General features: G+C 38.6%; 1 protein-coding gene across 3 annotated transcripts in view; it reads left to right on the top strand.

The window, feature by feature from the left end:
• Positions 1-7418: 7418 nt before the first annotated feature.
• The window catches only part of baiap3 (BAI1 associated protein 3), a 56071-nt gene continuing 50204 nt past the window's right edge, over positions 7419-13285 (top strand). For all 3 annotated transcript variants that reach the window (XM_077559049.1, XM_077559048.1, XM_077559047.1), the window contains exon 1: positions 7419-7623. The gene's annotated coding sequence lies outside the window, so the exon portion shown is untranslated. The remainder of the gene's footprint in view (positions 7624-13285) is intronic.

The raw sequence follows: 13285 nt of genomic DNA, 5'->3' as shown, positions 1-13285 counted from the left end.
AAACATATATAATAACAAGCCTCAACAGTAGAGTAGTAAGATTATTGGAACATGTTATTTATTGATGAATTGTTTTGGAGATGTGTAATTTAATTTGTTATTAATTCATGTAATGTGTTTATTTGGTTTGTTTGCTCAGTAGTCTCATTGCGTAGTTAGTGTGTACTTGTGATTTGGCAATGGTTATTATTTTTGGGGAGATAATTAAACGCATGAAAATATGTAATTATACTCCATTCATCCTGTGTACTGCTAATCCTCACTTTGGTAGCAGGTTAAGATGGAGCCTCTCCTAGATGGCTTTGGGTGAGAGGTAGGGTAACTGACTGCCAGCCAATCACAGAGCAAATACAAAGTAGTATACACTAGTACAGAGGTGGGCAATCTCGGTCCTCGAGGGCCGAAGTCCTGCAGGTTTTGGAGGTTTCTCACTTCCAACACAAGCTGATTCCAATCAACAGGATCGTTATCAGGCTTATGCAGAGCTTGCTGATGAGCTGATCATATATCAGCTGTGTTGGAGAAGGGCAACATGCAAAACCTGCAGGACTCTGGCCCTCGATGCCCACCTCTGCACTAGTACATTGTACTTTTCATAATTACTATTTTTTTTTAAAGCACAACTATTTCACAGTTCTAAGCTTCTGGATTTCAAATGTATAATACATCCAGGAGCTAATAAATGTAATTCCACATATGGCTCTGAATAAACGTCAATAAATGCATTTTCCGGGTTTTGTGCATTTCATTTGTACAACACTGAGTGATATGATAATGAGTGACTTTGATACGTCCAATGATGAGTCACTGAAAAGCCGTCCAAAGTAAAGCGCTTGCAACAGAAACCCAAGTCACGGAGGGATGAAGAATATGTGTAAACTGAATGAACGGAATCACATTTGAATTCTGTGATGTCTTAATTAGTTTCACCATAAGGTGCTTTTGAGGCTTCTATATTCCACCCTCCAAAAGTAAAGATTTACTGTAAATGAACTTAAAGCACACATTATACAAACTTCGAAACATGTAAGCTTGCTGACAGGGTGGACAATTTTGGCTAATGTTACCAAGTCACTTAACATGATTCGGTTCGTAAACTGACTGTGAACAACAATTAATTTCCGTTGTTCGAATCTCGGCTCTGGCCTTGCCTACATTCTAAATTGCCCATAGGTGACTGTGTGTGTGAATGTTTGCTTGTCTATGTGCCCCACGAATGACTCACCTTCAGTCAGCTGGGATGGGCTCTAACTCGCCATTGTGAGGATAAGCGAGGAATGGAGGGATATCTTAGGACAGTTTTAAATCAATAGCAAAAAAACGGTGACATGATGATGCAGCATTCAACAGGTTGCAATTAATCAAATAGTGACGGAAGGATAAATTAAATCATTAGTAGTGAACAATTTTAAAGAGCATGCACATGAGAACAGGTCATATAAATAACCTCTTCACTTGGTATTCAAGCAGGCAGAGGGAGCCAGCTGGGGAACTTCTCTCATGACGTGTCCATGGAAACAAGGCAAAGAGTGGAGAAGCATTGTGCTTTATGTGATTTTGCCTGGGATAATGTCATAAATGTGACAAAATTAAAAAGGGGAGTCAATCGTTTTGTTTTCCAACCAAATGAGTCCTCGGGTGGCTATCCCCAATGGCCGCCTGACAATCACAGCTCAGGATGGCCTTGCCATGTGAGGAAGTGCCACTGTCGAGGAGGTCCTTAAATGCGACAAGCAACCACTGGCGACACAGCCGAGTTTTTGCTTCTCATTAAATGAAATGACTCAGGGTAGATTCATTTGAAATTGTTATCAGGGCCTATTATCCTCTTGAACGTGTACTGAACACTCTTGAATTGTTTTGCCCTTCACATGGAGATATTTAGTGCATTAATGCTGCTGGTAATGATTACTAATATTTTTTTGGACTTTATTTTATTACATTTTCTCATTTGTAAAATAAGCAACTTTATTTACCATATTGATATTTTTATATACTATTATTTAAAATATATTGTTCTTCACTTTTGTTGCTAAATATATATATTTTATGGGTATTGACCATTTGCACCGACGTCACGTGATCACGTGACTGCCCAATGACGGACGGCGGAAGGAAATGATTGTTGAATGGAAGTGGACGTGACCCGGAGCGACTTAGTGACTTATGAAGACATTTAATATTTTCAATTTGATGTTTTACTGTTTTTGAATTTACTTATAGGCATAACAATGTGATATAATCATGAGTGTTTAAAAGAATACAGTGGGATGATGATTTTGTGAACTTTATTTTATCCTCTCACCCTCATAGCTATTGAAGATAGGAATGTGCATGATGTTATCAGAGCCTTTTGTCATTAGAGTCTAAAAGTCTGGGGTTAGATCCTAATTGCATTTTTCCCCAGTCAAGAAGGGGAACTGTATGTAAATGTCTGTTTACTAATAACATCACACATTTGGTCACTAGGAGTCGACATGTCTGTCCTTTAATCAACTTAGGAGGGGAAGAGGAACCTTTTATCTTTTGAGTATAAATGAGTCGATGTTCTGTAAATTGTCACACACTTGGGGTCATCACATTGCATTCAGATGTGGTGTCCTAACGGTGTCTTTGGAAGCTTTTAAATAAATCCTTGCAAGGAACCTTGTTCATCAGATCTCGGATACAATCATTTTGAACACGCAAAGATTACACTTAAAATAGTAATCATACAATTCCTTCACTTAGCGATTGTTATTTCACAAATGAAAAGTTATTATTGCCCATCGAGCCATGGAATCTACTACTTCAACCGAAGGTTGCCTGTCAGTCACTCATAAGGCGCAATATTTACTTAAGTTGGAGATCGCTAGTTTGAAAACAGCCCCTTACCTTCTGTCGTCTGCTGTTTTGACCAAGTTAATCAAATCACCGACTTATATCATTATTTAGTCAAGGCCGTCTCTTCTCCTTACACCGGGCTGATTCAAAATCTTGTTGCTGGCTAAGTCTCTGGGACGAGATGCTACGCTCGCACCGGGGGACAATATACCTCGTAATGCAAAGGTAAAACTTGTTGATCATGCTAAGTGACTTATTTTTAAATAGTCTGTTCAGTATTGAAACGCTGTGATGATGTTATGTTACTATGTTTACTAGCATGGAACAAATGCCTATCGTAGTTGCAAGCTATGCAGTCATTTCATGAATATGATTCCGGTCGGCTCCAGAGTGGGAAAAACTCCAAGCACAAAGACGAAATCCCCCGTTATTAAACAGTCAAATGCACTTAATAGTTTTCAAGAAGGTACATTTTAAATCTAAGCTGTGTGTTCGTGCAGTTGGAGTGGACGCTAACTATCTGGCTCCTTAATGTGATTTGAAACACATCATTTGACACCTGTTATTAGAGTGTACGTTTACTAGTAAAATGGATTAACATTTATATAGTAACCTCGCAAAAAATGATCGCTGCAAATCCGTGAATACATTGTGGGCTGCCAGTCCTTTCTGTTGATTGCTGCTATCCATCAACGTCTTTTGTCTTCATTAGTGGGTATGCGATAAAAAAGCAATATTTGGTTTACTCCCTTGTCTGTCTGTACAACCGACCGCACAGCAAGATATGACCATTTTATGAGATAATTGATTAGATGAAGGACTTTACGCTGTACCAGATTCAATGGTTACAATACACGTAAGTGGTTCTTTTGTCAGCGTCCCGGTGGGGCGTTCCCATTAGGGCGGTGAGGTCACGTGCAAAAGGTCAATAACAAAAACATATTTGAATGGGTGAATCGATTTTGTTTTAAAAAATAAATTGGTCTCAACTGGTCAAAAAAACTATAAAAGAAGTTTTACACCGTTATGAATTGGTTTCATGTAGCTGATGATTTGTTGTTTCTTTAAATTTAATTAACAGTTTATACAGTACACTTTGTTGTTACTAATTAATAAACACGCCAAAAGCTCCTCTTATTCTTCTTCATCTTTTATGAATGCTTTACAGTACTGACAAGGTAATTCATATTGTAAAAAATATTGTTTACTTTCAACAAGAAACTCATTGCATCACACCCACTCGAACGGAGCCGTACCTAATTGAATCGAATCATAATCCCATTGAACTGAGTCGAATCAAATTGTTGTGATATGTATCAAATCGTCTTTTCTTGGAGAGATGCAAATTATTTGTATGTATGTATATGCTATTTTATTTATTAATTAATTTATTTTTTTTACTTTTTTTTTTCAAATTAAATGAAAATATGAGTACAAATTCTGTGATGCCTGGCAACCAGACCAGACTGATCGTATCCCATCTATCTCCCAAAAACAGCTGAGAAAGGCTCAAACTCACTGTGACCATAGTGAAGTCAAACACTATAGAAAATGGATGGATGCAATTATTTTTCTACATATATTTTTAAATTGAACAATTGCTGTATTTATTTTGTATGTTAATGTATATCCAGTGCCAGAGAATTATTTGCGCGCAATTCACGATAACATTCAGTAATTACAGCTGACAGCGCTGACCAGAAGTTTACATGCCGCTGAAGACCAAATGCGAAAGTTTTGCTAGCATACAGCCTATTCAACTCGAGGCTCAGGAATCCGGTGCCTCAAATTGTCTGTGTACAAATACTCAATACTTTTCTGAGCTCTTGAAAGATCATCTGCACATATTTCCCTGATTTTGCTGGATACTGAGCCATGGGGAAAGCAAAAGAACTATTAAAAGATCTGTACGAGAAGCAAGTTGAACTTTGTATATCAAAAAAACAACATAAAAATATATCTCAAGATTTGAAAATGCCTATCTGTCATGTTCAAACTCTGAAAATGAATGGGTCTATTCATTGTTACCGTGCCATGTTAAGGTAGACCAAATACAGTGGAACCTCTGAGTTTGAACGTCTTGGAACTCGTAGAAATCGGACTTCAACCCAAAAATCTGAATAAAAAATGCCTCGGAGTTTGAACTCATTTTTAGAGTTCGAACACCCAAGCAAAGCAAACTAGCTGAACTTGAAAATGGGTAGCCGAGTGAAGCCGAGCGAAGCTGAGCAATGCCGAATGCTCACGTTGCGGTAGTTGAGACGATGCACTGCTTATTTCCAGTCAGATCGTGAATACTCCCGGAGGTGCTCCATACTTGCGAATGCATTTTGATTTTTCCAGAACAATTTTCTTCGCCATGGGCCCAAAGAAAGACAAGAGTGCCAGTGGCAGCAAAGAAAAACATACAGTGCTACGAACCACAGTGGAATTAGGAAAGAGATTATCACGCCGTTTTAACTACCGTGAATACTTCTGTAAATACTGGCACGAGTACCCCCCCTTAGCTGTTCCACAAGGTGCCTGACGTTAAACAACGCACGCAAGGACCACTTAATAGTCTAACAATATGCCAAAAGTAAAATACACAAACTCAGCAGTGAACTATAGCAAGCATTAACATAGCATTTATAATCCACTGATGCCATCACACCACAACAGGTAAGGTACGTTTATTTATTTTTTTTATTGTTTAAATACTGTACAGGGTGTAAATGTAAAAAACATAAAAATAAATTAAAATAGGAATTTTCAGTTTTTGGAGCTTGGGAACGGATTAATTGCATTTACATTATTTCCTATGGGAAAAAAATGTTTCAGAGGTTGAACAATTTGGACTTTCAACACTTCGCAGGAACGAATTATGTTCAAACTCCGAGGTACCACTGTACTTGCATTTAACCCATTGAGTGCCAGAAAAAAACTGTCGGGGAAGACAAGCCCACAAGCAACTTCATTTGAAATAGAGGCTCCTCCGAAAAAAGCGGTGCGACCGATTCCTGCTGTGAAATGCCTTATACAGTAGTTTAATTTGAATCTTATGCAAAAATAAATACATGTGGTTTTCCTAATGACTCAACTTTTCTTTAAAAAAAAAAATAGAACACTTCTTACTAGTTCTGCTGGAATATTAAAATTTATAAGCGCAACTGTATGTATTTAATTTATTATTTGCCAATCTATAGACACTTCCGTTAATCGCCACTTCCGGTCGACGATGATGCCCATCATTTGGCGAATGCTTTATGACGCAAAGCGTTGCAAAATATAGACGGACCGTTTGTCCTCACCCCGACCGATGGACGTAAACGTGCTTCAGTTGATGCTCAGTCCATGTAATTTTTCGAGGCTTCGCGTCATTGTGCACTCGCCCAAAGGTGGGCGTCATCAGCGACGGGAAGTAACGAATCAACGGAAGTTCCCAGCTCTGATTATTTGCTAAAATAGTTTCTGGGGCCATTTGTTTCATCAACTACATGGCATCTGGAGTTGCTACGATGTGCTCTGATTCATTAGCAAGCACGCTCTAATTTGAATAAAATAGCACTGAGCTGCACACTTTATGAGTCTGCAATGAAAAAGCATGTGAGAAATCATATTTTGTGCAAGAAGAGAGGCACATTTCGCCTGCAGGCAAATAATTACGTCCCTGTGTCTATTCTAAGCTCTGTACATGCTTGCACATCGATATGCACAAACAAAGAAAGGTGATAAATATGCCTTATATGTACTGTAATGTGAGTGTATGCCATCTGCTGTGCTGGATTGGCATATGCTGCGCATAATTACAGTTTAATATCAGCAGCATCACAGAAAGTGACATTTCGTGGTTATTATTAACTAAATGTTAATTGATCTTTCATGGGCCAAAAAGTTAAAAATGAGGTAATCGAGGTTAGCATGACATAAAGTTCTATCATAATTACTTAAAGCTGGATTCACAGAGGACAAACGTCAAGCTCTTGAAGGCCAAACAGAGATCTGACTTCCCTTTTTTTTAGTCCTAATTAGACTCCTGACAAAAAAAAGTATTTTTATGCCTCAAATTGGTGACAGAATGGAAGTTTTGACGAGTTAAAGGGCAGAAGAAAGTTTAAAGTACATGAAAGCCACTGTGACTGATGTCCAAGAGCCCGCACTTTTTATCATCTGTGAGAAAAATTCTCTCAGAGCCATCCCTCAGCAACAGTCGAGTGATGCATTCACGTGCAAGTTGTGGATGGCGTAATTTTGGGCTTTCATTTAAGAGATTGCTTTTTTTTTTGCACATCACATGTACACCTAGCACAACAAACATATTATGTGATAATTTAAGCAAAGTAAAATAACTATCAGGGAAAAAATATATAGTTCGTTAAGCCAAAATCATTGTGACTATGATTTAATTTGTGGTTCAAAATATAAAACACAAACCTTTATAAAATAAATACAGCTTGTTTGACAATACATTTTTATCGTTAAGACGTCATCACTAGGCTACTGTAGATCGTAATAGTGATCGTAATTCTTCAGATAGATTAAAATTTTGCTGTTCCCCACTCTCTTCAAGGGACATGAACTTCCCACCAGACTTCCTATGCCCATATTTGGGCGCTCATCTGGGGAAAACGTGAGCTTGGCAAAGCGTCTCGAAGGTCTAAAAATTAGCTTTTCTCTGTCGCCTGTCACAAGAAAAACATCCAAATCTTCACTGGCAAGTTGATCACACGCCCGAGCTTAGTCGTGGTGCCGCGGAGAGCAACTCTAAGCAGCGGCGACAAAACATTTGAGCGCGGACAACTGCCCGGAGGAGACAAACAGGTAAACCAAGCTTGTCGTTTAATTCATAGCGCCTAACAGCTGCTTTAGTTCGCAGTTTATGTCAAAATACTGTATATGTTAATTTATGTTTTTATGTTGTTCTAACTCACATTGCTATCACTTGTGAGCTTTCTCGATTGACACCTGTTGAGCTATTAAAATAAACACCCATTTATTATAAGGGGATAAAGTTCAGGTATGGCAACATATAAATGCATGTGTTTTCAAGTTAAAGTCTTACTATTGGGAAGCTTTTAAAAATGCTAATCTTGCCACAATGACCACAACGTTACGTTTATTTTAGTTAAGATAATCTGAGATGATAGTGTCATTAAATTAAAATGATGTTCATTTGTTTTTGCCGTTTCAAATCAGGTTCACAAGCTTTGTCTGCATGTATGACATTCTTCATATATTGACCAATGCAAACTCCTATTCCACTGTTATTATATATATTTTTATAACCTAGATACAGACAGATGTGCAGTTTATGCACGAGGTTGACGTGGAGATGTGTAATTATTTAAATAGTAGAGGTGAGAGTAGCAATTTTTCAGAGAGAAAAACTGCAATGTGTTTTTAGTGTGTGTGTGGCCAATAATTCCAGATACAGGTTGAAATCGACAATGTCAGATGCGCTAGTAGGCGAACAGAGAGCCTCAGAGTGAGAGGAAGCAATGGTTTGCAACACAGTGCAACACATGTGCCAATGTCTGAAATCTCCATACCTAAAAATATCCTCTTATGTGTAACTTTCCGCTCTTTCCTTCAGAAGCCGACTGACTCCGCTTTAGAAAAATCTCCATGCAGCAATTAGTTGTGAATTAATCACTGTTGACCGTTTATCATATGCATCAGTGTTATTTATAGTGGGGGCTAATATTTTGTTCTCATTGCCACTCAAAGAGGCACCATAACAACATTGCTCATACGCCTTTAATTACAGCATGGGTGCGTGCCTTTGTCTTCTTTTGCTTGTACTGTAAAGGCTGAGTTATTCCTAAAGTGCTTGGTGTGAGTGTGTGAGGCCAATTGAGGCCTTGATGTCGTTGCACAAACGGTATGGTGTCTGCCTGCTCAGCTACGGTGAACACACGCCGTGCAAAAGCTCTCAATTCCACTGGATTTTCCGCACCGGATCAATAGCCAAGCCAAGACAGCTTTCAGTTGCTTTGACAGAAGCCACTAGGAGCTTTTAAGAATAGAGTGACTGACTGGATTTCTCTTTTTTTCTCCCGCTCAGATTCTAAGCGGGGTACACACATTGATAATTGGCTAAGCATAGAGCATATTCGGATTTACTTTCAATTTTGCCCAATTTTTGGCCTGTTTATAGAGGTTAAATTTGAAAGAACTCCTCCCACAGATTGTATCTGATTGACTTGAGCCTGTAGGTTTTTCATCCAAAGATGTTCTTGATGTAAAGTAAAAGCAAAACTTTTGACTTCACCGCATGCTGTTGCTGTGGCTATGCACTAGCTGTTTGCCAAAGAAAAGTATGCTGATATGGGTGGTCTAAACATGCGTGAAAACAAAAAAATTAAAATCCAATGTGCCAGTCAGTATGCAAGGGCCCTTCATAGCTGCTCACACATCCAGTTAGTTTTTATTTTTTCCCAATGCATTTCAATAGGTGTCAATCATATGCAAATGCTGGTGAATAGGGGATTTTGACTGCACAGTAAATAAGTTGTTTAAATAGATTGAATAGATTGTTCCATATTCAGATCAAATTGGTGATCGGTTATTGTTTTGTTAGTTTTTTTTTAACTTGGTGATCGGCTTCAAAATCCCGATCGTGTAAAGCTTAACAATAAATATGGTAGTGTTTATTGCAATAAAGTTAAATTTATTGCTTCTCTTTGTTATATATATAAATATATAAATATAAATATACATGAGAAAAGGGCTTTGAAAATATAAATAATTGCATATTAAATCATACTCGCAATTTTGAAGGAGGGAAAAAATACAATTAGATAATCGTTCAAAATTGTTTGGCCCTAGTGTGGATATGGTTGGTCATCTCGAGTATACCACACATGCAGGTACAACCACTTTCCTCATCATGTGTGGTCTTTCAAGTTTTAAAAATGATTGCGGTTTGCAGATAAACCTACAGGCGCAAGCTTTTTTGTGTGTCCGAGTTTTGTGTCGCAGAGCTGTCACTTTGATTTACTTGTCCCTTCAAGTCCTCCAAATTGAATTGATGGTTCATTGTCTCTCGGCATGATGGAGAATTTAGCAGTGGTCTCTTTGCCTATAGGGATTGAAGTATATGAAGGTTTTACATGCTGTTTCCCATCCCTTTTTACCTCACTTGAATGAATGAATGAATTTTATTTTTCAAACACACACACACACACATGTATATATATATATATATATATATGTATATATATACTGTATATATATGTGTATATATATATGTGTGTATATATATATATATATATATGTGTGTGTATATATATATGTGTGTATATATATATATATATATATATATGTGTGTGTGTATATATATATATATATATATATATATATATATATATATATATAGAAAACAAGAGAGGAAAAAAATCTACTCAAAAATATTAAAAATCATATAAAACAAAAACATAACCTATACACATGTTCGTAAAAAAGGAGTAGAAAGAATTAAACACTTTTTAACTCCTACCCTTATATAACTTAATGAAACATTCTCAAACAATAAGACTCAAACATAATTCAAAACACAGTTCTGTACATTCACATAAAGTCACATAAAAATACAACAAAACAAAGCAAATAATCCCTGTACGGACACCAAAGCGGCTTAATATTGTACATTTTGTCTGTGGCACTATAGGCATTAATGGTTTTATATTTGAGTTTTTTCTTAAACCCCGATAAGGAAGTACATAGCTTCAGCTCATCATCAAGACTATTCCACAATTTCACACCCAAAGCTGAGACACATCTGTATTTTACATTAGTCATCACTTTACGTTTTTCAAACATAATGAAACCCCTTAAATTGTAGATTCCTTCTCTTAGTTTACTTTTTTTTATTACAAAGAGGTAAGCTATTATTTACCACACAAAAAAGTGTTTCCGTTGTTTTTAAGTACACAATATCCATAAAAAAAATTTTTTTCAAGATACCCAATCCTATAAATAACTGATTAGTTGTTTCCCTGTAACCAACCTTATTTATTATTCTAATTGCTTTTTCTGTAGTTTAACAATTGGGCCTATATTTGTTTTCTACACATTGGCCCAAATTTCAGCACAATATGACATGTGAGGTAAAATAAGTGAAAAATGCAAGATGTGGAGGCCTTTCTTATTTAGAAAATCCTTAACTTCATAAAGAACAGCCACTAGCTGCATTTCCATTACAGTTTTTCGCAAAAATAAAAGCGATATTGTACTATTTCGATAAAGTAAAATTTCGACTTGCCGGTGTTTCCATTAGCGTTTCGCTTCTGAGGCACAATTCTCGTAATGTCCCGTCTCACGGGATCTCGCAGTTCTGTAGGAGGTGCTCATGATGTTAACGGAAGACAGACGCCCGCAGTTGCTAATATTACTTTAAAAACATCTCCCTCCCCTCATCTGGCGGGTTCGGCCATTTGGTGTTGTTGTGTGTGCGCGCGCGCTTATAACTCGTGTTATGGTGCCGACGGATGGATTTCAACGACGACATATGCCATATGTCGCTCGTTTTCTCGTTGCCAGGGGCAACGGACATTTCTCATGCAACGATATGGGACGTGCGTTGAATGGCGGCATATTGGCTCCATAACAGCTAATCGCTTTGTGCTTAAAAAGACTTGATAATTATCCCCCCGGAGGCAGCTCCGACACAAACGCGAGTGGCCCCGTACTTCCTAACTTCTTTCCTCTGTGACCGGGCGGGGGTCACATGACTACAGGGAATGCGCAAAAAGTGTTGCCATTACACTTTTGCGAAATGCTTCTATTTCGACACGTCTCAAAAACCATCTCATGAGAGCGTAAAAACTTTTTGGCAATATTTGAGTTTTTTCCGAAAATCATGTGTTTCCATTACCAGCTTGCTTTTGCGCAACTTGCCTTTTGCGCAAAACTGAGGGTAATGGAAACGCACTTACTGATTTTGCCAATTTCCAACAGTTTATTGTCAATAATCACACCCAAAACCTTTGCTTCAGTGACTTGCTCAATTTCTATACCATTTAAATTTAGTTTTATTTCACCACTGAGTTGCATACCACTTCAACCAGAATATCAACCTACTTTACCATCAAGCAGCACTCTTCAGTTCACTTCACCAAGAATGGTTGGTAACTACAAGAATTTGGCTTGACTTTCTTGACCATTGCGTCTTGTTGGGTTGCTGACAGCTACCTCAGTTTGTATGACATCATCACATTAGCACGATCCACCAATGAAGTTAATAAACAAAGCAAATCAATGAAGAAATGGTAGACAAAGCAATGTTAACAATTACAGAGCTACTGAGGACTCAAAATGTTGCTCGGGAACACATGACCTTAAACCTGCAACATAATCCCATCATTTGGCGTTCTCTCCTCTTGGCGAGTTGCTCTAGTTTTTTTTCTTCTTCTTCCATTCTATTCCCGTTGTCACACAGAGGAAACTATTCTCTGCCGACCAATCAATGGACTGCACTTTGGTGTCTGACCACCTGTGTTAGATGAGCGCAAGATGACATCTGATCAGTTATTTAGAGACTAGACTTTTGCAGTGCACTTCACTAAACTGCACCACATTTTATCTGTTCATGGACTGGATGGCTACCACCTGGAGTAGTCACCAGTCTATTGCAAATGAGTCAGTCACTGAGACTTTATCCCATGTGAATCACTACACTATTGATGATCCTTCAAAGACGTTTAGCTTCTGCTTGAAACCACCCAACATGAAACGTAGCCTGATTGGTTTTCTCTCTTGTATCTCTATCTTGCAAGCCGTCAAGAGGGCAGCTACACGTCCAACTATGTGTACGTTGAGCTGCGTTATGGCAGGCTCGTTAGGGCTCCTCTGCTGGCCTTTTGTGAAATTCCATTTACCTGTATTTGCCAGCTTCCTTCTCAGTACCGTTACCATAGAGACACTCAGCGAGGCGCCTTTGGCTGCCGGGCTCATCGGCTCGCATACAAGAGACACAGGTGAGCGAGTGTTTCCCTGGCATGCCATCGGCACAGATGTCAGGAGAAAGGCATTTACTTGGCCTTGAATGCGTTTCCCTGGCAGCTACTTAACAGCCCCCCGCAACAATCCATCCCAGTCCAATTCCCGATCGCTACCAGGGATACCCGCTTTGTTACCACAAAGTGAAATCCTGCTGGGGGAGGTCCACGCCAGTAATTGAAAGGAGTTCACCTGAGAGGCAGCTGCTTGCCTGTTGCCTGTCAGCACGGGCCAAGCTGTAAATGACGTGCCGCTTCCTGCAGGAGTGTGTGTGACCCCACCCTCAGCGCTGCCAAGAAAACATTTTCACTTTCAACGATACGCTTGGGGAGGTCTCTCGGAGATGCCGTCGAGTGAGCTGCTGATCAAGACATACGCGCAGCGGAGCGTTAAAAACATCCAATCATTTTTCACTTGGAGAGGCAGCTAATGGACATGCACTTGGATGCCACATTATTCACAAACTGCTTGGAAATAATGTTAA

This window comes from Vanacampus margaritifer, chromosome 2 (assembly GCF_051991255.1).
Source record: "Vanacampus margaritifer isolate UIUO_Vmar chromosome 2, RoL_Vmar_1.0, whole genome shotgun sequence".
NCBI lineage: Eukaryota > Metazoa > Chordata > Actinopteri > Syngnathiformes > Syngnathidae > Vanacampus > Vanacampus margaritifer.
Note: the sequence above shows the minus strand (reverse complement) of the source record. Positions and strands in the feature narration are given on the sequence as shown.